The sequence below is a fragment of the Tiliqua scincoides genome, chromosome 2 (genome assembly GCF_035046505.1).
Source record: "Tiliqua scincoides isolate rTilSci1 chromosome 2, rTilSci1.hap2, whole genome shotgun sequence".
In the NCBI taxonomy this organism is placed as follows: Eukaryota; Metazoa; Chordata; class Lepidosauria; order Squamata; family Scincidae; genus Tiliqua; species Tiliqua scincoides.
The window spans coordinates 182446887-182470262 of record NC_089822.1 but is presented as its reverse complement, the minus strand read 5'-3'; positions in this window follow the sequence as shown (position 1 = coordinate 182470262).

The following is a 23376-nucleotide window of genomic DNA, read 5'->3' as shown; positions in this document are numbered from 1 at the left end:
CAGGCGGTACGCCCAATGAGTTCGCAGGGGGAGGCTGATGGCTAGGACCGTTTCCCCCATATAGTTCCGCACATTTGTTGTTATAGTTTATCGCCCTGCTGCAGTGTAAGATTTAATAAAGTGGCCCATTTTCATCCAAGCCGAAGTCTGGTCTCCTTATTTGTGGGTATGGGGGTAATATACTTTACAGCACAATTCTATGCATAGCTACTCAGAAGTAAGTCTCATTGTGTTCAATGGGTCTTACTCTCAGGAAAATGTGAATAGGATTGTAGCCTTAATTTCTCTTTGCTGCAGAGTTGGCCCATCCATGAGGCAGGGGGATGTGGATGGAGTGATGAGCTGGGGGGGGGGGGACTGTGATTCAGGGGGTGCCCTGTATCCCATTCCCCAATTCACTGCTACTTCCAGGCACTCTATTTGATTGCTTTTCAACCTCTTCTCATACATTCTTCTTGGAATGGGTCTTATTTCTGAGTAGCCCTGCATAGAATTGTGCTGTTAATGGCATACTTTTCTGTCCCAAGTCAGCATTCCACATATTCTATAGAATTCCCGAATGAACTTCCCAATTCTTACCATCTGTTTGCATTAATACATTGCCATATGCTTATGTTCTCTATGGAAATACCAATGTATCCGAGTGAATTTTGTGGTTGCAGTACATTATAGCAATATTATGAAAATACAGGAAGAAATGAGATCTGCAATGAATTAATATGTCTTTCTTACTGCTATAGAAGATGAAATATTGGGAGCGTGACTAGTGGGCCCTGCTTGCTTATGGGCTAGCTAGCTAGCTAGCTGATTACTACATTAAGGGTTGTAAGAAATATTTCCCCTTCCTCTATGATTGCTGGTCCCTCTGGTATTAGAATGCTCTTGCTTCCTTCTTTCTATTTTTTTTTCTTCCCTGAGAACTGGCTTTTGGGATACTTGATACTCTGCTGCTGAAACCAATGTGTTGTTATTCCGGCTTCTGCCTGCTTGCTTGCTTTTCAGGGTGGAAGGGATGGATCTCAGGAGCAGCTGAGCATGCCAGGTCTTATTCCTCCTTCCCAGCCCGGCACTGCCCCCGGAGTCTCTTCAGATTTGTGCCAGCAAAAGAGCTGGTGTAGGTTTGAGAAGACCTGTCGGGGACCATGCCAGCTCATAGCATACAGCACATGCAGTGCTGCGTGCTCGGAGCCAGTAGGGGATAGGACTGGGCTGTTAATGGCTAGCAGGTGAAATAGTCAGTGAGGGCACCAGTTCTGGGAGGGGAGAATTTGAATGTAAGTTGGTGCTATTCACCCTTTTTGGCTCTTCTCATCACAGAACTACCTCCATCTATAACCATTCCATGTAGCACCTATGGGGAGAGAGTGCGTCATTAACCGCCATTCAGCTCCTTCCCAAACCAATTCCTTCCAGGGCCATTTCAATTGCCATTTTGAAACTAGAAAATACTTAAACCTTATTTTCCCATTCCTTTCCCCACCTTCTTCCTCCTTTTGCGTATGTTCCTTAAATTGTAAGACAATCTTACAAAACGGGTATTTCAAAATGAGATGAGGTTATCCGCATTTCAGGATATGGTGTTTTGGTTATCCTGAAGAGCTAGGGTGACCAGATACAAAGGGGGACAGAGTGCCTATACCTTTAACCATGGTATAGAAGAGGGGATTTTGGCAGGTGCAGCTTTTTAACCCCTTCCAGGTTGGGCTGCACCTGCCCACATTCCCTCTTCTATACAATGGTTAAAGGTATAGGCACTCTGTCCCCCTTTGTATCTGGTCACCCTGATGTTGGGTTTTGTCCCCATTTTCTCTTCCTGAATGTTTGTCTTCACATTTATATAGTATTTTTTTTATTCAACCATACTTGCACAGTTTTGCCTGTTTCAGTTCCTAACAATTCAAATTCAGGAGCGACAATCATAAAATATACATTAAAATGGTATCTTGGAAAAGCATTTTCTGTGCAGAATAATACAAAGCAAGTCACATTGGCTTCGTTTCTGGGATCCTTGATTTCTGGTTTCGAACCATATGGAAATAAACTGTTATCAGCCATAGTAGAATTTGATAAGTCAGCATTCATCTTTACATCTGTAGAGTCCAAACATATATTTCATATAACCTTATCTATTGACTTTCTCTATTTTAATATTACAGCAACCATTTTGTATGGAATTAATACAAAGTTGCACCCAATATGGTGTGGAGGCACAATACAAACTCGAAATAATGTTAGCCCAGTTCTATATTTTCACATTTTCACATTATGGTTCAATAAAGATGTAATCCTATGAAGCATTTGGGAAGTGGGGAAGGCTTTCAGTGGGTATCTTGGATTTTTCAGTGATTCCTATAGGTGTTTATTGACTATACAATGGCTGTTTTGCTATCATAAATTTATGATATTGTGGAATATGGATAAAAAGGATATTGTGGAAATGGAAAAGGTGCAAAACAGAGCAACTAAAATGACTACTGGGCTGGGGCACCTCCCTTAAAGGAAGGCTTTAAGCATTTCCACCTGAGGAAATGGCTACAGCCATTTCACCTCATTTCCACCTGAGGAAAGGCTACAGCATTTGGGGCTCTTCAGTCTAGAAAAAAGGCACCTGAGGGGGACATGATTGAGACATACAAAATTATGCACGGGAAGGATAAAGTGGATAGAAAGATGCTCTTTTCCCTCTGAGAGAACTCCAGAACCAGGGAACATCTGCTAAAATTGAGTGTTGGGAGAGTTAGGACAGACAAAAGAAAATATTTCTTTATTCAGCATGTAGTTACTCTGTGTAACTCCTTGCCACAGGATATGGTGATGGCATCTGGCCTAGATGCCTTTAAAAGGAGATTGGACAAATTTCTGGAGAAAAAGTTCATCACCGGTTACAAGCCATGATGTGTATCTGCAACCTCCTGATTTTAGAAGTGGGTTACCTCAGAATGCCAGATGCAAGGGAGTGGCACCAGGATACAGGTCTCCTGTTGTCTTCTGGGCTCCCTGAGTCATTTGGTGGGCCACTGTGAGGAAGCTGGACTAGATGGGCCTATGGCCTGATCCAGCGAGGTTGTCCTTATGTTCTTATGTCAGCAGAAAAGTGGGTTCCACCTAAGTGGCGACCCCTCTGATCTTCTCCCATCATCAGTGGTGTAGTACACTGCTCCAGTGCCTGGGGCAGTGACTTCACAATGCCAGATGGTGTTGTGTTGTCACTTCTGGGTTCTCCTTAGAGGAGGGGGAACTGGTGGCTTCTCTTGTGGAGGCTCCCCTTCAACTGGAGCTACTTGCAGTATACGGCAGTCACTTCTGGGTTCTCCCCAGGGGGAGGGAGTGCTCACTGCAGATGCTTCACATGCCCCAGTCCTCCTCCTCTGGAGGCTCCCTGCCTCCACAGGAGAGGGAACAGGGTACACAAGGCCACCAGCGATGACTGCCTTTCACTGCAAATGGCGTGGGGTAGTCACTTCTGGGTTCTCTCCAGGGGAGGGGGTGCTCAAGATGGAATGGTAGCCATGAATCCACCAGTGTCCCCCATGAATAGGTCAGGAGCCACATGGAGCACCACCAATGGGGGCGCCATCACTACTGCTTGCTGCCTGGTAAGTCTCCTCCCACAGAGCCCAGAACACCTGCCTTGTCTTGCCACAGCCAAGATACGCCCCTGCCCATCACGACCTCAACACTGAGTCTCTCTGGTGCAGACTCAAGGAGAGAATCACATGGTTAGCCTATTAAAAAAGAGTTGTGCTACAAAGTGGCCTTGATATGATCCACCAACCTGACTGATGGATACAACGTCATCACAACACATTCCTGAAAGCTACCCCATTGTGAATGGATTGGGATTTGCCCCAGAGTAATCCAAGCCATGCATTTTCTAAAGATGAATGTTGAGTCGTGTATCTGTAAGGACAATAAATAACTGTGTGAAAGGGATCATAGCTCATTATATCTTACTGTGGGCTATTTGCCTCTGCCTGTAGCAGACACAATAGCTCCTGCTTGAGGCTTGTCTAAATGACTGCACTTTCTGTGTACTTGCTGAGCACTTACAATGTAACAACTGTGCCATAATACTGGACCATATGCTCTAGGCAACTTACTATGTCTCTTGATTTTAAGGGTGCTGGAAGTAATTTAGATTGAACGTCATGACTGTGATTTAATTCCCCCTCCCCTTTTCATTAACCATCTGCCATGGTTACACTACAGCATTAAATCATCTTTCTAATCATCAGATGATTCAAGACAGCAACAACAATCAAATATGTCAATAATGTAAATGTGCTGGCAGTGAAAAGAAACTAACTGGATAATGATGGGTGTAGCAATACCCAGAGTATCAGGGGATCCTACAATCAGGAGGATTCCATTTTAACATGAAAAAGGAACTTCATTTTTATGTTGACCCTTCTGTTAATACTATCTAAATAGCACATGATATAATTGCCAAACAACAAGCTGAAATTCATAGCTACTTGATTTCCATCATTCTGTTTATGATCTGAATAGGTATGCGCCACTGATTTCTAAATAACTCACAGCCCAATCTTAACCTGTACTGCTGCACACAGACCACATGGCCTATGCAGTATCCAACACAGTTTAGAAGGCGGCTAGAGGTCTCCTTGGGGAAAAGGGATATTTTTCTGCTGACTCCGAGTAATGGAGCCTACCCTACAGGGCTACTCAGATCTCCACCAGCTATATAGGTGGCAGAAGTCTGAGGGTGCAATCCTATCTTGTGCTGGAACAGGCAAGCCAGGAGGCTTGTGCTATATCCAGTGTGAGTCAGGGCTCCACAGTGGCTCAGCTGAAGGTAAGGGGAAACTATCCCCCTTACCCCCGGGTAAGCTACTGCAGCTCCTATGGGTCTCCTCGGACTTGTGCCATCTCCTGAGGTGGCACAAGTCTGAGGAGAGCAGAGCAGCTTAAAGTTGCTCCGTGCCACTCAGGAAAGGGGGTTGGGATTTGGTATAACAGCCAGATCCCAGCCCTGCCTCCCACTCCCCACTCCACCCCCAGGACTGCCCTCCACCCACACTCCCCCACCCGGGAACGTCTCCCTCCCGCTTCCTCCTCGCCCACCCCAGAACCTTGCGTTGGCCAAGCTGGATGCAGCCTCTATGTGCCAGCACACCTTCATGCACTGGCGCGGCTTGCTCTAGAGGAGGCGCAAACGTGCTTTGTGGCATGTTTGTGACCCTTCTAAACTGGTGCAAGGGATCTGTGAGAGCCTAAGGGTGCAGTCCTATCCTGCACTGGAATCGGCAAGCGAGGAGGAGGCTTGTGCTGTATTCAGCGCAGGATAGTGGTCAGAAGCGCTTAGCTTAGGTGGTACAAGTCCGAGGAGAGCGGAGTGGTTTGAAGCTGGTCCGTTCTCCCTGGGAACGGTTTGGTTTTTGACTTTGGTTTTTGCCAGAAACTGAAAGTACCTGTTGGAAGCCTTCAGAAGTGTGGGGGCAGGGGACTGTTAAAATTGTTTGTGCCCCCAGGTGTCAGATGCTTTAGCTACGCCATTGGGCTAGATTTAGCTGTGTTTACACTGCATTGCTCTGTGCATCTGGGGGACATAATCATAGTAAGGGGTTATGACCTGATGCGGCATTTTTCTGTGTGTACTCCTCAGAGCCCTGGGTCTCCCTAAGGGCATTGTTATGGGTGGAAAGGGCTCTAGAGACTTAAAAGTTTGAGAACCAATGATCTAGTAGGAATGGGCTTCCTCATTCATTCTGAAAGAAATGCTTTTTTGTAAACCAATGTATAATAATGTATTTTATACATAGCAGAAGAGTAGTGCATGTGGGCTTATTTTCCTTTTGGGGAAGAGTTAAGAAAACATTAAGACTCAGGCTACATCAAGCCCTGTGTGTTTTGTTCTCCTGATATAGCCAACCTCCATTCTGCAGTCTAATTTCACTCGGCTTATGCCTCATTAATTGTGCATGAGCCTGTCTCTTCTTCAGCGGCTTGCAGACAGGATGCCAGGAACTCATCCTGTGTAGACTGGAAATGACCCTGTAAAGTTTTTTGTTGTGTTATGAAATGTCCATTTCTCATCTGACAGCCAAGGCAGCTGGGAGGGCAAGGTGAGATGATGCAGGTATCCATAAGGTGAGATGATGCAGGTGACAGCAGTGGTGGCTTGTGGTGTGTGTGTGGGGGGGAGAGGGTGGGAGTCATATGTTTAAGAAATATGAATGAAATGTTGTACTGAGAAGTCAAATCTATATGGCCAGCTAAAATGAATCAAGTGGTTCACTAATGCAATATCGTTTTCAGCAAGAACCATGAGGTCCTCTGCTCTCCTGGGACAGGAGGTCTTTTCTAAATGCTTCCCATTTGGTTTCCTCAGTCTGGGATAGTAGCAGCGGGTATCTATGAATTTTCTCCCACATTCAGCAAAAGGCCCAATAAATCAGTGCAGTAGAGAGCAGAAAAGGGTGTGCCGAACACTCATCAGTATGCATTACTCCCTTTGATCCTGTCTCTGCCTTCTGTAGTAATGTTAAAACCTGACCTCTGGGTCAAAGCACACATTCAAGTAATGACCCAATCCTAAAGGGGCCAGACAGCAGCACTCTGGCGGTGTGCAAAGCCACATACTGCTGGAGCACCAGTGGGAAGGTTGGAGCATTCCCACGCCCTCCAGGGTGACCAGACACTGCCATCAACAGAGGTAAGTTGGTGGGGGGAGGGCCGAACAGGGGTAGGAGAGGGTGGGAATGGTTGGAAGCAAGGGTGGGAAGAGTGTGTAACAAGGTGGTGATAGGATGGAAGATAGGTGGATTGGGTCAGGGAAGGAATGGGTTCAACAGCAGCTGCGGCTGCTGAATCCTAACTCCTTTCCCGGACTCAATCCTGCCCAGGTCTGAGTATACTCCACCCCCCCCCCCCAAAGCTGCAGAGGCTTACCTCTGGGTAAGGGAACAAGACCTCCCAGGCTCTCTCCCCCCCAGCCCGCAGGATGCAGTTGTAGCCCTGCTGTATTGGCAGGGGAGGGGAAGGATAGGATTGGGCTGTAAATGTATGTGATGACTCAGGGCCCAATCCTATCCAACTTTCCAGCAATGGTTCAGCTGCAATGCAGCCCCAAGATAAGGTAACAAATGTTCCCATACCTTGAGGAGGCCTCTGTGACAGCCTGCCCACCACAGGATGCAGCACACACCGCGTTGGCATGGCTGCACCGACCCTGGAATATTGGATAGGATTGGGCCCTCATTTGCTTTACTTCTTTTTACAAATAGCTCAGGAGGGTGCCGGAAAGTGGGGCAAAACTGCAGTGGGGAATGGGAGATTTAACACTTCCTCCTATATCATTTCTAACCTTGATTGTGTTATTTTAATGACAGAGAGAGATAGAGAAAAAACCTCTCATTGGCTTTCAGTGGAAGCTTTTTTCCAATTAAAATAGCATGAAGACATGCAATTGTGATTAGAATCACAACAGTGCAAAGTGAAAACCCTCTTAGCCCCCTCCATGGTTTTGCCCCACTTTGAGAAACTTCCCCAGAGCAAGTTTTTACAAAAGAAGAAGAAAAAAAAAGGCCAGCGCACCCAGTTAATATAATGTGTGTTTTGTTCTTAAACTTCTTAGATTACACATAGTGAGTTATTATACATTGCTGTGAGTCTACTGTACCTATTTTTGATTTGCATTTAGTAGCAATCACTTACAGCTGTACAAAATGCTGTTTAATGCAAATAGCCATTTTCTCCATCTGTTCATGTTCAGAGTAATTTCACAGACTGAATCAAGAACATAGCAACAAGCAAGTTTGGCAGAAAAAAACTAGCTAGAATATTTGGTAATGCAAAAGGGGAAAGATCAACAAATTCCTTAGGATGTGTCAAAACTGAAAAGAAGTACTGATTGAAAGACTAAGCGAGAAAAAATGCATGACACACAGTGACAAATGCTGAGAGACAATTCAAGGCATGTGCTGAATTGAAAAAGGTTGAAGTCTGATGGGCATTTTCACAATACCAGAAAAAACCGATTAGTGTTATGAAACATTCAGTTTTCTCGGAGCCTCTTTTTGAGTCATAAAACACTTTTTTTTCAGCAGAGAATTCAAGACAGTACAGAGGTGGCCTTCTATCCAAAGACTGACCATACCAGATCTGCTTACCTTCAGCATAACTTAGCTCAGTGGTTCCCAAACTGTAGTTCTGTGGCCCACCAGTGGGTCACGACCCTATTTTTAGTGGGTTGTGAAACTGACAAGGCAAATTAGATTATTTGCATCAAAGGTTAAAGAACCTGCTACTTGGAGGAAGCACTGCTGCCCAATCACCTTTGCAGCCACAGAGGCTTGAGCACCTGGTAAAGTGGAACTTTTTTAAAGGTGGGTCCTGATGCTAAAGTTTGGGAACCACCAGCTTAGCTTTCTGCATTATGAGCCTTCTAAACATGCCATGGACTTGAAACAATGGAACAAGGGGATCTAACAGCACTCAATGTAGCTGTATGTTTCCATGATGTACTGCTTATTACATACCAATACCTTAATGCTATGGTATCCATCGGTTTGATAAAATTGGGGTAGAACAGCCAGAGTTTTTCCTTAAAACAGGCAAAAATAAATTCACGCTTCAGAATGAAGTTAAAATTATGACCCAAAGGTCTGAACTTCTGGCTCAAGAAAAGAGGCAGGACCAACCCAAGACTTTCTAATACTTGAGTCATGTGCCAGCTTCTGCTCCTCCCACTTGTTAGATTGGGAGGAGACAAGAAGGAGTGGACAGAGTAGAAGAGGAAGTGCAGAAGAGGTACTCTCTCTTCCGCACTTCCTCTTCCACTCCATACTCTTCCTTTCCCTATCAACAGAGTCAAGGAGGAGAAGGAGAAGTGAAGGCAGCTGGGTAGGTGAATGGAGGTGAACATAAGAACAGCCCCACTGGATCAGGCCATAGGCCCATCTAGTCCAGCTTCCTGTATTTCAGAGTGGCCCACCAAATGCCCCAGGGAGCATACCAGATAACAAGAGACCTGCATCCTGCCAATCTGCTCTGGAAGCAACTGACTTATGGATTGCCAGCCCTGGCAAGAGGGAGGCTCTATGCTTGCTTAGCTAACTGAAAAGCCAAAAAGAGGGAAGAATAATTCCACGAATGGACCATGCATGCCTTGAATATCTAAAACAGGGGTGGCCAAGCTTTGCTTAACATAAGAGCCACGTACAATAAATTTCAGACGTTTGAGAGCCATAATATTTAAGAAGCATTTGATTCTTAAACATAGTTACGCATCACGAACATTAAATGTGTGTTTTAGTCCAGTGGACTCTCAGTTTATATCCGGTAAACAATTGAAATATGTGTACATTTATTTTATTTTATAATGGTTGCAATGCAAAAAAAGAGCTCAGCCAACATATTTCCGCAAGTCAAAGAGTTGTGTGTGGCTTGCAAACTGCAATTTAGCTACCCCTTATCTAAAAGATACATTCCTGATGATATCTTTCTAGGTTTTTAATCATTGTTTGCTGTTGATTTACTTTTATATAAAAACCGCAAAGCCCACAATGTTTTTTTCTAGCTTCTGAAAAAGTTGGTTAGCCACCTGTGCTTTGCATCTTTTTTTATCCTGCATCTTAATTGTAGACATTCTCACATTGAAGAGGTCTGCTGCAGATTCCTGACTCCCAGGAAATGAAATCAAACCAGAGCTGAGCGCTATCAAGCTGGACTGGGTACAAATTCCGAGATGAACTAACCTTAGGTATAAAGGCATATCGTGGTCAGACAAGTCTCTGTCTCCATGGTAAAACGCATAAAAGAGGATGTAATCTGCCTGTATTTCTTATCTCACTCTTTCAGGGCCTAACTAGACACTATAGGGAAAGCCTGGCTGTTACCACCTTGTGTCTCCCCAGGACGTCTAATGAAAGAAACACTGCTGCTTGCCTCTTCTGATAGCATTTCCTTGCTCCCTGCAAGCTGCAGCCAATGGACTGAAGCCAGAGCAGACAAATGTGGTACGCAATGACACCACAGCAAGAATTTCCTTTACAAGCAACTACCCAAGAGACGTAGGTTGTTGCCAGCCACATGTCCCCTGTAATATCGAGCAAGGCCCTCAGTCAGAGAATACGGTCTTAGGGCCCAATCCTAAGGGGCCGTAGCACCGGCGCTGGAGCTCAGAGCTGGCACTGAGTGTCACAAATGTGCCATAAGGCACATCTGCAGCACCAGAGGAGAGGGGCTGCCAGCGCTGGGCCAGCACCAGTCAACACTGGGTCTCAGTGCTGAGAGATGCTGCGTGAGTGCCCAAGGGTACGTTGCACCACTGGGCAGTGGTGCATGTTTTCAGGGTGGGGAAGTGTTCTGGGGTGCAGGGATGGTGGGAGGAAGGCGGGGCAGGGGAGTGACTGGCCTGGGAGGGGGTTGTGCTGTCCTGCATGCCGGGTTGCAAATCCCAACACGGAGGTTCTCCAGTCTGCGCCGGGAAAACAGCTGGTGCGATTTAAGCAGCCCCGTTGCGGGACCTGCGCTCTGACTTGGGGGAAAGGGACAAATGTCCACTTCCCACAAGGAGACCTCTGGTGGCCCCTGCTGGGCCACAGGATACAGTGGTTGTCATTTTGGCCCTGCCGGGGTTAGGATTGGGCTATTAATCAGTGGGCTTTGACAAAGTTGGACTCGGGGAGGGAAGGTTTGACTTGGAGGGAGTAAATAACGCAATGTTCTACACTCAATGGTAGTGCTGAATTAGCTGTTTGACGAGGAGAAGACAGAGGAATCTGGGATTTGTTGAAAAATGGAACCAAAAACAAAGAATAGACCAAGGCATGTCTGTGCACTCCTAAACACTATAGTCATTCATGGCAGGAACACGTTTGTATTCATCTTGTGCTGAAGTGAACAGGTGCTTCTCAGTGTATCTATACTGCAGCAAGCCTCTGTGGAGGCTCAGTATTTACAGATACTTGGAACAGGTAACCCAGAAGCCTGGCTGTGAAACAAAAGGAGCTTTTTCTCAGGCATACTGATCCTGAGAAGAAGTTTTTTGTTTCCTTTTCGCAGTATGAATGCTAAATGGCTCTGGACAATGAGGGAATCAGGATGTGAAGCAGCATGAATCCAGAGAAATGCCTTCTAACCAAACACTGAAGGTTGCATTGTGCCTAAAGACAGTCCCTCTTGCAGTGGGATTATTTGTTGGTGCTGTTCTCAGTCGCTCCATTGTTGCCTGGAAGAAAAACCCACCTTTACAAAAATTATACCTTTCTGTTGCATTCGCACTGACCTCTCTTTTATTTTCCACTTTCCCTGCATAATCCAGTGTCTAACAGGACTGTGACAACTGCTTCAGAAAAGAGGCGAATCGGCCTCCGTCGGTCCACTTTGGGTCTCAGAACTAGAGTTGACACTAGTCAGCAAACACATGCCCTCAGCCAGCCCCTGTTAAGCCAAGGCGTACCAGCTGCAACACTGTGGACAGGAAGCTTTCTTTTTTTTGTCGCTATTGAGCAATCTCATGGATGAATGGACACTTGACCCTTTTTTTCACAGGAACTGGCCCCAAAAGAAAAGTGTGCCATACATGCACTTCCTTTGGTTGCACGTCCACTGTAACAGATGAAGGGAAAAGCTGTTTATTAGGTTCACAGACAAAACAAAGCAAAACCATGAAGCATACTACCTGGGAAAGGAAAAAAATAATAACACAGCACAGAAGAACAGGTGAGTTCAGACTTGCTATAAAGCATCAGCAACGGACATGCTAAGAGAGCATCATTGTCTTTTTATTCTTCATCTTGCTCATTGAGGAGATGGTCAGCAGGCTACGGAAGTGTTGGTTGTTGTTGTCTCTGTCACTTCTTCAAAAGTGGTGTGTGTGTGTGTGCGCGCGCGCGCCTACATGATGATGCAATGATGGATGGCACTGAGCTCCAGGCACTATTTCCCCTTGGCCCAGTGAAAAACAGGGGAAACTACCTTGTATAAACATCATTCTTCCAAGGACTACTTGATTGCAACAAACCTTTTACTAAATTAAGTCATCAGCTCTATTTGCAGCTGCAAGATGATTGTCTGATTTCTCTTGTACCTGAAAAAATATGAAGAATCAAAATGACGGCAGACAGTCATTATGCTATGCTGCCAAATGAGTGCAAATGTATGGCCGTAGGCTATGTTCTTTAGCTAGATGGGATATAAAATGTGTTTTTCCTGTTTTCCTCATGTATCTGAGTGAACTGACTCAAAACACACTTCTGTTCCTTTTAATCCTAAATAAACATAAATTTCCTTAAGCAAACAGACCTAGACACTTGGATTTTTCTTTTTTTTTCCAGAACAACTTTAATGCAATAATGGTCGTTATTTATTTAGGATCCCCAGAGATGTATTTTTTATATCTATCCAAGAGTATCACGAGAATAGTTGGTGAGGCAGGCAGTTTCCCCGAACTCTAAAATCCCAGAGGCTATTCCATGAAATCCCCTTTTCACCACAACTGTGCCTCTGGATGATCTCCAATGTTCTTCTAAGGTAAACCTTCAGTATTCAGCCATTGTGACCAGAGGCGACACTAGTTAAAGCACCTCCATCTAATATATCAACCCATCCGACTGTCCATATTGAGTATCATCCCTCCTTCAGCTGCTGACCCTTCAGCTGTAAGAAGGGAAAGTGGCGATCAGGACGATGAGAGAGCAGAGCAAGCTGGTGCTGTTCTTCTGTAAGGTCTGGTGCTGAAGGTGGACTCATAAGCCTTGAACATGCTGGGAGCTGAACTGGAAACCAGCTCATACAGCCCCTGCCTCTTAACTGGTTTCATTGAATCTCCTGGTCCTATATAGCTTTTGCAGGGCTTCTTACCACTGTGCACCAAGCCTTTGCCCCATATCAGTTTTCCATCTTCTGTGAATTCTTTGTCTGTGCAGCAATCTACTTCCAGCTTATACACCCTGCTCACCCTTCCTCCCTTCCCTGTTCCTGCCTCCTGCTGTGTCCCCAGTCTTGGCAGTCCTGCTTTTTCATTTCCTACACACCCACCTGCCTGCTGCCTTTCGTGCATGATGACCTCGTCCTGCTTCCCAATCTGAGATTCTCTTTTCATCCTCTCGCTCAAGGAACTTCAGGCCACTTCCAGTCTCTAGAAGGAAGACTCCCATTGCTTGCATGCACACCCCAGTTGTGGCACAGTCTTGCTGTCACAGTATTTATTCACTTCCTTTTTTAAAGGCAATGGCCAACATTGTTATCCTCGTCTCGCATAACACAAGGCAAACGCAAGAAGGCACTTGAGGGACTGCAGCGCGGGCAGGCTGGTGCAGTCCTTTCTCCTGGCACTGCTGGCTCCTGAGCGGTCGCAAATGTGCTTTACAGCAGCCACCGCTGTGCCAACGTAGCCTCCGTAGGCAGTCGCTAAAGGCCTGTGGCATGGCACTGAAAAGGTCAGCCTTCAGAGGCCAAAAAAGGGAGTGGGGTTGAATTATACAAGCATTACACAAACAAGGATAGGGCTTTTGATTAGCTGTTTCCTCACATGTGTTTTTGTTGACTTCTTGAGAACTTGGAAACAAGGAAGTGGCTTTTTAACTCCTTTTAGATTTTTCTTGGATGACTTTGATGCTCTTTTGGGAAGAAAAAAAAAATCCTGATCTCTCTGCATGTGCTCTGCAGTGATTTGCATGCTCTTAGGAAACGCAGCAAAGGGCAGAGTCTTGATTTGTCACATGCCAGGAGGTAGAAAATCAATTTCAATCCTCTATGAGACAAAGCTGCTGCTGCAGAAGTCACCTGGTACTTTGACGTTCTCTTTGCCATTGAACGCTTGTAGAGGAGATTCTGTACTCAAAGGGATTTTTGTGCCAAGTTTCCACCTCCGCCCAACTTGTCACAAACTAGCTGAAAATAGCCACAGGAAACCAGCTATTCTGGTTTCTTGAGCCACCAGGGCACCTACTGCAGTCATTTTTTAAAAAATCACAAAAATTTGAAGGCTAGATACAGTGATATCTCCATAGCATGGGGTACACATTCCTGAAAGTCAAGTGATGCATAAAATAATGTAATAACATACATATTAATTTAATAAGCAGGAAAGAGGGTGCTGATTGACCCAGAATGTGCAATTACACTAAGGCAATGGCTGCTGTAACAAATCAGTTTGAAGGTAAACTATGTTACCTGAAGTTTGCCTGTACAGGTGTGCATCACTTAACAATGGGGATATGTTCTCTGATCCCCATTGTTATGTGATTAGGTTGTTAAGCAAACATTCAGTCCAATCTAGTGCCTTTGTTGTGTAAACAGATATCCCCTGCCAGAAACTAGCTGGCTGCACAGGCTATTGGAGATAGATTGCTTCTTTGTTGCATTAAGAGCCTCTTTGTTGTGTAAACAGCAGGAGGTCTGGTCAGGTCTGGGCAGGAGGTCTGGTCTAGAGGGTAGAGCCTCCATTTGCCTGAAGATTAACATCCACAAGGTCGCCAGTTCGAGGCCACCGGCACCGTGCGACCTTGAAGCAGCTGACAAGCTGCAGCTGAGCTGTTCCATCTGCTCGGAGCGTGGGAGGATGGAGGCCAGAATGTCAAACCAGATCGGAGTGTAACACCTTGAATGTAGTGGTTCTTGAAAGAAAGAACCTTCTTTCAATTTGTAAAAATCCCTGCATGGATTTAATAAGCCTGCCTATGTAAACCGCCTTGAATAAAGTCTTGAATAAAGACCAAGAAAGGCGGTATATAAATACTGTATATTATTATTATTATTAAAAAGACACTCTGCTGCAGGCTATGGGAGACACAACTGCCTCATTAAGTGTCTCTTTGTTGTGCTTTGACCACTGTTGCGTATATGCAGTCCATTGTTAAGTGGAAGGTTGTTAAGCAACAGGTGTCTGTAGTTCTATTTAAGGACAATGAACAGGAAGACTCCCGTCATTTTATTGCTCAAGGGATTCAGGTGACAAAACACCCCTTCAGGACTGAGTCATAAAATCTGCTGCCTTTTGGAATGTAACAGAAGTTAAAGCATGCCTATGTATATAGTACCATTTGGATTTCATATAAATCCTGGATTGTAAAGCAAAAAATTAGTGCTCGTATTAGCAATCAGAGTTGTACACACTCATAGATATCACATGAAAGTGACATCACCAAGTGACTTCACATTGGAAAGAGATATTGGAGATCAAGTCCCACAGACTATGATTCTATATACTGCCTTAGACATAATTCTTTGAAGACCATAATCCATTGGTCAGACTGGGTTTAGCAGTAAGACACAATTTCTTTTTAAAGCACAGAGGGCAGAGCTTAGATTTGTTTGTTGTGCAACGCAATCCTACCTCACTCCCATGGTGATGCAATGTGGCCTCCGCTGAATCTTGTGGCAGTAGTGTCACTAGAAGGGTGCATGCGCTCAGGGCAGTGGCATGACTACTGGACAAAATTTTTGAAATCTTGGTGTTTTTGAACAACATCATCATGTTATATATCAATCAGTGCAGAACGAAATGAGACAAACTATGTTGAAATATCTCTATTCTATCAAGAGTTATAGCCAAAAACCTGGCAGGGTGGGGCAACGGTAAATCACCATGCCCACTGCCCGAGGTGTGGCTGTGCCCACTGCATTGTGAGCGGTCCATCATGGGGGTGAAATGCTGGCCTCCTGTACTGGGTGATGCAAACCCTTGTATCTCCACTGTCCTATAGTGAGTTTTGGCCTTTGGTAGCCTCCTCAGGTTAAGGCAGGAGTGTCCAAAGTTTTTGGCAGGACAGCCACATCATCTCTCTGACACTGTGTCAAGGGCCGGGGAAAAAACTTATTTGAATAAATTTACATAAGTTTACATAAATTAATATATTAAAGATGAACTTATATCAGGGGTGCTCAATACGTCGAACGCGATCGACTGGTCGATTGCGAGGCAAAATGAGTTAATCGCAGGCTTCTCTCCCATCCACGCATTCCTGGGAGTGAGCCCCTTTGACTCTATTGGGGCTGACTCATGAGTAGACCTGGAGAGGAGCTGCTCGCAGGCTTCTCTCCCATCTACGCATCCTTGGGAGTGAGCCCCTGGCAGGCTTGTGAGCCCAGGGAGTGAGCCCAGGGAGCCCAGGGAGTGAGCCCAGGGAGGGAGCCCAGGGAGCCCAGGGAGGGAGCCCAGGGAATGAGCCCCTGGCAGGCTTCTCTCCTGTCCACGCATCCCTGGGAGTGAGCCCCTTTGACTTATATGAATGAATGAAGGTCTTGCAATAGCTCAAGGCCTGTAGAAGGCCTTGCACAAAGCAAGGCTGGCCTTTCCTTTGCTGCCGCTACAGCATCACAGACGTGAAACAGCAAGCAGTGGAGGAAGCCCTTTCCCACAGCTCACACGAGAGGTCAAACTGTTACCCTCACTCTGAGAGCAGTTGCATCGGGCCAGTGCGGGCTCCAACAAATCTCCAGAGGGCCAGAGGCTCATTGGAGACTGGGGACTCCCTGAGGACCACATTGAGAGGCCTCAAGGGCCACATGTGGCCCCAGGGCCAGGGTTTGGGCACCCCTGGGTTAAGGGAACATTTGTTCCTTTCCCCTTGCAGGCCCAGTGGGTCAACTCAAACTTGTGCCAACAATATTGCTGGTGCACATCTGCATTGACCCATGACGGTGGATTAGGGAGTTAGGATTCAGTGGGCACCAGTGCTACTGGAACCAGCCCCTTCCTAGGCCCAATCCACCCTCCTCCCTACACCATCTTCTCCCCTATTCTGTCCATGCCCTGCCCATTCCACCCCCTCCCTGCCTCCCTGTTAGAGATAGCACTTGAAGCAGGGCCCCCTCAGAAGATCATAGGGGATGGAACTGAATATATGGCAGAAGTTGGTCCCTCAGGTACCCTGGTCCCAGGCTGTTTAGAAATGGGCTATGTCAGAATGGCAGATGCAAGGGAGGGCACCAGGATGAGGTCTCTTGTTATCCGGTGTGCTCCCTGGGGCATTTGGTGGGCCGCTGTGAGATACAGGAAGCTGGACTAGGTGGGTCTGTGGCCTGATCCAGTGGGGCTGTTCTTATGTTCTTATGTAAAGGGTTTAAAGGTTATCAGCAGCACTTTGAACTGGAAATAAGTTGGCAGCCAGTATAGTCACTAGAGCAGAGGCCTGATGGAGTTGAACCACCTAGCCCCAGTAACCACAATTCCAATAACCACTGCATTCTATACCAATTACACTATTAACTGATCTTAGGGGATAATCTTAGGGGATGGACTCAATGTATGGCAGAAGATGGTCTCTCAGGTACCCTGGTCCCAGGCTATAAAGGGCTTAAAGGTTAACAGCAGCACTTTGAACTGGAAACGAGTTGGCAGCCAGTACAGTCACTGAAACAGAGGCCTGATGGAGTTGAACCACCAAGCCCCAGTAACCACACAACCCAGTAACTACAAACCCAGTAACCACTGCATTCTGCCCCAATGACACTATTATCTGAACTTAGACCTCCTTCTTTGGGTGACTAACTGGGGAAATATGTAAAGGAGATCTGTAAAAGTCCTATAGAAGAAGAAATGCAGAAGAAATGGGAATATACTTTTGCTAAACCAGCTACTGTTTAATATGCTGGAGACAAGCTTTCTCCAAATGACATCAAAATCTCACAGGTTTTGTAAGTAAAAATATCTTATCAGTTGTTGACAATTAATAGCAAACAATAGCCTGCCATATGGAATCCAGACTAAAATGTACGAGTTTGCAAGATAACCAAATGCACTAAAACAATGATACAGCTGTCTGTTCAATGGAAACTTTGCATAGGGTATGAAAATAGATTGGTTTCCCACAGAGCTCATGAGTTAAAAGGTTGCTCCTGAGAACTCACCAGTATGTTGATGACAGCTGATGGAAACCAGCCTCTTTCTGATCTGCCACAGACACATTTATTAAGAGATGTGTAAGCTTTAATCAACTTATTTGATAGATTAATCAACTAAAGTTTTCGTTGATTCATTAGTGAGGACCAGATTTAATTAACAAGCAATCCTGTTCTTCCTTCTCACTGATGCAGCTGCACTGACAAAGTGTGCACTGCATCCTACCTGGGGGCAGTCCTGGTATTCTCTGGGTAAGTCTTCAAAACCCAGATAGATCTACTCAGATCTGTGCCAGTGAAATTGCTGGTGCAAGTCCACAGGAATCTGGGTCAGGGGACCAGGTCCAGGAAGAGGGTTTGGATTTGGTTGATCCTTTTGCCACCAAACCCACCCCCTTCCTGGACCAGATCTGCCCTCCTTCCCACCAAAGTCACTGCCCCATTCCACCCATACCAGTCCCTGTTCTTCCATGTCCCTGCCCAGTTCAGCCTCACCTGCTGGCCTGCCTAATTGCTGGCCTTCTCTGATCCACAGCCAAAGACACGAACACTCTGTCCTCTCTGGCAGCATTCTGGGCTCTCTGGGCAGCATGTGGCCTCACACATGGCTTTTTGCCTGTGGATAAGCCCAATAGGATTGGGCTGGAAGAAGCCCATTTTTGCCCAGCCCACAGGTGTACACATTTGATCTCTGTTGTGTATATGCAATGTTGGGTAGAAATGGCTTAATTGGGGCCAGTAGCGGACCTGCCCTCGATGTACCCTGGGGTGAAGGTCCGCGATGGCGCCCCCCATGCGAAGCCGCCTCCCCCACTCACCTGCAGTGCAACAGAGCCGTGGGGGGAGCTCCAGGACCTTCTGGGGAAGCTGTCTGAGGCTTCCCTGTGGTCTTAAACTGTACTTCCGGTACCGTTTCTGACCACATGGGGAGCCTCAGAAGGCTTCCCATGTGGTCCTAGAGATGGGCAGAGGCATTTGCCCCGTTTGCTTAATGGTAGGTCCACTGCAGATGGGGGGGGGAGGGAGGGAGAGAGGCTGAGAGTTAATGGCACACTTAAAAATGGCTATTATGGGTCTGGTGCATTACCCATTACTGTAATAGGAAGTCACAAAGAAAATAAACTTACTCACAACGAATATATAATATAAGCAATTGTTCACTTATATAACCTTTTCAGAGTATGGAAAGCGTTGCATATGTATTATCTTGATGTTGTTCTTACAACAATTCTGCAAGATGAATGATAGCCCAATCCTATGTGCAAGGCCCAGCAACTCAGCTGGATGCTCTGCCAGTGCCAGGAAGTTAGCAGTGGGGGATGGGTCATGTGTGTGGAGGGGGAAGATAGGGCATTTCAGGTGAGGACCCAGGGGGCACATTTCAGGTGAGGACCAGGGAAGGGAGAGGGCAGATCATGCACACCTGGTCCTATTCCTGTAATCCCACCCTGAAACACATGTGGATCTTCTGTGATTTATGCCAGCTCCATAGCTAGTGTGTCCAAGGAGAACCACAGGCCACCAGAAGGCCTTCATGGAGGAAAATTAAAAAGTGTATTGCTTACCTCTAGTTAACCCCCCCCCCCAATAGCATGCAGCCTGTTGGCGCGGCTGCAAGGGATAACGTAGCAGGGTATAGGATTGGGCTGTAAGTATCCTCATATTGCAGCTGAGGCTCAGAGTGGGCAGCTTGCCTCAGGCTACCTAGAGAGTTCATGGCAGAAGTGAGATTCAAATCAGGGAAATATTAATTTGTAGCTCAGTTTTTTAGCCTCTGTACTGCAGTGGCCTGTATTAATAAATGTTATCTCATTAAAAATAGTGTTTCATGATTCCTTCAACAACTCAAAATCCATTTGTATTACTTATATTTGATGACATGCAAATTAATTTGTATTTAATCAATGTATTAAGTGATTAAAAGACTAAGGGCACAATCCTAACCAGGTCTACTCAGAAGTAAGTCCTATGTTCAATGGTGCTTACTCTCAGGAAAGTGTGGTTAGGATTGCAGCCTAATACAATTAACCAGTTTTTAATTAATAGGTAGGCCTAGCTGTCAGAGATTCAGGCACAGTTCAATATTTTTATTGGCATTTTTGACAAGAAAGGAAGGTGAAATGAAGACAAAAATTAGCAGAGACCACATCTATTTCTTTTGAGAGATAAATATATAGCACAGCCATAGAAATGAAAGTTACCAGGTAAATGAACAAAACAATATAAGAACATAGGCATATATTTAGCCTAATGTGTCTTTCCAAAAATAATGACAGGCTAAGGAGTGCTTAGGAAGATGGGTCATGGCTAATATATGCTATAAAGGGATGAATTTTAATTGTTGTAGGAAAACAGACAGTACGAAATGTTTCGGGTAACATGGATGAAACATAGTCTAGACCAGGGGTGTCAAACTCAGTTCATATAAAGGAGCCGAATAGCATTCACGGTTCCTGTTGAGGACCAGAAGTGAAATCATTAAGCAGGAAGTGACATCATTAAGCAGATGAGGGTCAGGAATAAACACTTTGCTCTCACATAAAAACTCATTAGCTGCAAATGACAGAAGAGAAAATGTGCAAATCTTGTTCATATTTTCAAGATGTGAGAGAGGCCAATTTTCATGCTGGGAGAGCTGAATTATAATGGGGGCCAGATGAATTGCTTCTGGGGGTCGCATCTAGCCTGCAGGCCTCATGTTTGACAATCCTGGTCTAGATTGCCATGCCGAAGATGCTATCTATGTTGGGTGGAATATAAACTGTGGAGATACAAGAGAGAGCGGAAGGGAAAACAGCTCAGCTCCCAATGAAAAAGTGCTCACTGCCCATTTCAAACCACCAGTATTATTTACTAGTATTGCATTTGCAGTATACATGGAACATAATTCTTACCCATGCAAGTGCTATGCACATGCATAGAAGGATCCCCACAGGGCTGGCCCATGCATGAAGTTGGCTGATGTGGCTTATGTCACTGGAAGATAATGGGGGGGGGGCAAGAGGGCAGCACATTTGGGGTGTCTTTCACCCTAAGGCTGCCACTGCCACCTCCCTTCATCCCTCTGTGGATGTGAGCTGCACTGATCCAATTGCAATCTGCAATCTGGAATTAGAGGGCAGGTCCTCTCCTGGATTGAGACCTGGTTGAAGACCAGGAAGCAGAGAGTGGGTGTCAATGGGCAATTTTCACAATGGAGAGAGGTGAAAAGCGGTGTGCCCCAAGGGATCTGTCCTGGGACCGGTGCTTTTCAACCTCTTCATAAATGACCTGGAGACAGGGGTGAGCAGTGAAGTGGCTAAGTTTGCAGACAACACCAAACTTTTCCGAGTGGTAAAGACCAGAAGTGATTGTGAGGAGCTCCAGAAGGATCTCTCCAGACTGGCAGAATGGGCAGCAAAATGGCAGATGCGCTTCAATGTCAGTAAGTGTAAAGTCATGCACATTGGGGCAAAAAATCAAAACTTTAGATATAGGCTGATGGGTTCTGAGCTGTCTGTGACAGATCAGGAGAGAGATCTTGGGGTGGTGGTGGACAGGTCGATGAAAGTGTCGACCCAGTGTGCGGCAGCAGTGAAGAAGGCCAATTCTATGCTTGGGATCATTAGAAAAGGTATTGAGAACAAAATGGCTAATATTATAATGCTGTTCTACAAATCGATGGTAAGGCCACATCTGGAGTATTGTGTAAAGTTCTGGTGGCCACATCTCAAAAAAGACATAGTGGAAATGGAAAAGGTGCAAAAGAGAGCAACTAAGATGATTACTGGGCTGGGGCACCTTCCTTATGAGGAAAGGCTACAGTGTTTGGGCCTCTTCAGCCTAGAAAAGAGACGCCTGAGGGAGGACATGATTGAGACATGCAAAATTATACATGGGAAGGATATAGTGGATAGAGAGATGCTCTTTACACTCTCACAGAACACCAGAACCAGGGGACATCCACTAAAATCAAGTGTTGGGAGAGTTAGGACAGACAAAAAAAAATATTTCTTTACTCAGTGTGTGGTTGGTCTGTGCAACTCCTTGCCGCAGGATGTGGTGACAGCATCTGGCCTGGATGCCTTTAAAAGGGGATTGGACAAGTTTCTGGAGGAAAAATCCCTTATGGGTTACAAACCATGATGTGTATGTGCAACCTCCTGATTTTAGAAATGGACTATGTCAGAATGCCAGTGCAAGGGAGGGCACCAGGATGAGGTCTCTTGTTATCTGGTGTGCTCCCTGGGGCATTTGGTGGGCCGCTGTGAGATATAGGAAGCTGGACTAGATGGGCCTATGGCCTGATCCAGTGGGGCTGTTCTTATGTTCTTATGTTCCTATGCTCACTAAAAACAAGTAGGAATTCAATCACCAGATTTCTTCTGTCATCCTGCAGGGTTTAAATTTAAAAAGAACCCGTTTCTTTAAAATCCACTTACGGAAGCAGTATTTCACTATCCCATCTGCTTGTTATGTCCTTGTGTGGCATTAAAAGTGTAAATAGGGCCATTCCTTTTAAACTTTAAACCTGGCAGGTGGATGAAACAAGGGGGGGGGGGTGTCATGAAGCACTCCATCCTTGCTTGGCATTTAAAGCAAATGAATGCTCTTTACATTCTAACCCTTGTGTAAGGATGCGGGGGGAGGCTTTATTTGGAGAGGGGCTTGTGTGGCCCTGGCAAAGGCAGCAGCAGTGGCCGTTTGGGCTATCCCTGGATTCCCATTTTGCTTTGCAGAGCCATATTTTCTCTTTACCCACTTCTGTTAATTCACACAGGTGAGTACAATTCAGGAAGTGCTACAGGGAAGTTTGGGAAAGACTTCCAAATATCTGTGACTGTGTCCATCTATCATTTGTCCTTCTCCTTCCACTTGTTAAGCCAGCCATTTTCAACCACTGCGCCGTGGCACACTGGTGTGCCACGGATGGTCTGCAGGTGTGCCTCAGGAGTTTAGGTAGGGTCATTTATTAGTATGGCCATTGGGGGATTTGAGCCCCCAACCGGCAGCATGGTGTGCCTTGTCAATTGTCAAATACTGATGGTGTGCCTTGGCAATTCTAGCACCTTGTCAGTGTGCCATGAGATGAAAAAAGTTGAAAATCACTGTGTTAAGCTAACATAACTTGGTCAGGTAGAGGGAAGAATGGGAGATGTTCACAGACCTCTCATTCTTCACACTGTTCATTGCTTTGTCTGTGTGAGTGTGACATAGCTCTGTACACAGAGGAAAGAGCAGAAAACAGGGCTCTGTTTAGCCCTATGGGGATCCCTACTGAGGATGTCAACTTTACAGTCTTTGAACACTAGAGATAATATGTGCCAATCAGAGAATAGGAAGAAGCTAGAGTAAAAAAAAATTTCCTGGTAATATATACAGATGACTATACACCATCACAAGCCACGAGCCAATATATACGCAAATGACTTTATAGACCATCACAAGCCACAATAATTACTGTGATTGATGGAATTAACACAATTCCTAAATCCAGCTTTTGAATTTGTGAACGTAATCCCTTAAAATCCTAGTTTCCTAGTGGTTGCCACAAAGGAAAACTTTCACTGTGCCCATAATATCTAA